Source organism: Eleutherodactylus coqui, chromosome 2, assembly GCF_035609145.1.
Source record: "Eleutherodactylus coqui strain aEleCoq1 chromosome 2, aEleCoq1.hap1, whole genome shotgun sequence".
Classification (NCBI taxonomy): domain Eukaryota; kingdom Metazoa; phylum Chordata; class Amphibia; order Anura; family Eleutherodactylidae; genus Eleutherodactylus; species Eleutherodactylus coqui.
In genome coordinates this window covers 54,642,486-54,644,849 of record NC_089838.1, presented here as the reverse complement: position 1 = coordinate 54,644,849, position 2,364 = coordinate 54,642,486, and positions in this window count along the sequence as shown.

The window sequence follows — 2,364 nt, the reverse complement described above, 5'->3', positions numbered from 1 at the left end:
TTGTTAGGGGTTCCATCACACTCCCCTTCTGTAGCCGCACCGCCTCCACGCTCCCCTCATGTAAGCCCACTTTCCTAGTGTAACCGTATTGTCACCACACCCCCCTTATGTAACCATACCGTCTTCACACTCCACGCATGTAACCATACCACGGTTCGAAAAGTGTCATAATAGAGCCTTAAAGGGGTTCTGTCATTAAAAACAAAAAAATATACTGTATACTTACCTATTGCTTCCCAGGGAGCCTGCTTACCTCTTCTTCTTATCCCAAATCTTCTCCTGGAGCCGCTTGTCACTTCGGTCACGTGACCTCCAGCAACCCGATTTTCCTCCATCTGGTCAAAAAGTGTACATTGCGCTACCTTCCGCTTCCTTCACTAGTGACGTATGCATACATTGCCTTGTCAGGAAGCGCGGAATGAAAGCAGCCGTGCGAGACAATGGCGCGACTGCGCACGTGCGAACCCGGCACACGACTGCGCATGCAGCTATCCTGGAGATAGCTATAGTCTATAGAATATACACGGGCTTTAGCCTTGGCAGTCGTCGTCTTTAAAATCTATGTATAGCTACCTCCCATGCTGTCCATTGGTTTCTACAGTAACATTGCAGCGCCCTCTATTGGTTTTACAGAAACGTGCTGCACCTATGCTCCCTTTAATAAATGATCCCCAAATAGGGGACGTATCAGATGCAACACGCTCAGGCAGCACTCCGGGCGCACCCACAATGCTCTGAGGGAGCTGGAAGACCTTTGCATAGCCCCACCCAACGCTTTCTCAACCGCGCCCTCTCCCCTCCCCCTCACATCCTCCTCAGTCCTTCCTCTTGCACCGTGCTCACGCATCCTAGGCTTGCAGAGCCTGCAGGACTCGTCACCTCCCTACGCAGGATGGTTAAGCAGACGATGACACTAGAAGCAAGCACTAGTTTGCCTCTGAAGGTGCGTCCGTCGGTCGTTTTGAGAGATCTCTTTTGGTGGACGCATTTCGAGTGGGGACGGACGGAAACTTTTTCCCAAAAAAAGGAAAATTGGCTTCGAGCCCATAGGGCTTTATTGGCTTCCCCTGGGCTGGCATTAGTAGACCCTAGTAAGAATAACTATAGATCAGCATGGTCATCTGAAGAAGTTAAAATGTACAGCAGGCCTTTTTTTTTTCCCGCCATACATAAATAAATTCATCCATCCATCCATAACTATAGATTATATAGAGAAATAAATCTTGCTATTTGTATAGCGATAGATAGATAGATAGATAGATAGATAGATAGATAGATAGATAGATAGATAGAGTGAGTAGATTATAGACATACATTATATCCAGATGATAGATTTTAGATTATTTATATCTGTGTAGATTTTATCATCTATATTAATTATATAATAGATCTATGGATTATCTATCTATCAATCAATAGATCTATTATATAATCAACATACATTATAGAATCTACATATATACATAATACAGCTTTATGTGTTTGTGTATGTATGTAGATATATAAATAAATATATATATATATATATATATATATCATCTAAAATCTATCTTTAATCTATATGCACAAAATCTATAATTCAGATATAATCTATATCTATAATCTACATAATTAATAAATAGATAGATTCATTCAGTCATACTCATTCATACATACATACATACATACACACTGTATGCAAATGAGCCAGGTGTCTGGCAGGCTGATGTCACTGCATTGTGATGTCATCAATTTAGAAGTATAAATACCGGACTTGGCAGCCATGTTAGTCAGTCTCCGCTGCAGCTCGGAGACGGGGGGTGGGGGAACCCCTATCTCCTCCGAGAAGCCACAGAACTGGACCCTTTTTATTTTTAGCAGAGTGCATTTTTAATGCAGCACACAAGGGGGAGACAGCGGCCTACCAAAATCTACTGGGTCATATGACGTGGCTGGCGGTGGGCGGGGAAGCGGTTTTTACTCACTCTGAGGAGTAAAGCCCTGGGGGCTGTGGACATGACAGCTCCTGGCGGAAGATGATGATTGGTATTTGTTTCGGGGGTGGGGGGAGAAATTTCCGGAATACTCATTGGGTGTCTCGTCTGAAGTTTTTGCATCTATGGTCGGGGAATGGGAGAGCCCAAATCTTATAGTTCCAGTGTATGTACAACCTTCCACGAGAGCGCGGGGACGTTACTAGTCTAAGTAAACGATGCGCATAAATGCCACAAATGTATTAACCCTTAATCGTACTGACCAGCAGATTGTGTGCCTTTAGGAAAAGCATAGGTGTACCGTCAGGTGTCACAATTGCAAACCGGCCCCTGCGGTGAGGGAACTCAGAGGCCCCCACCATATAAAGAATGTGCATGGAGTGCATTACTC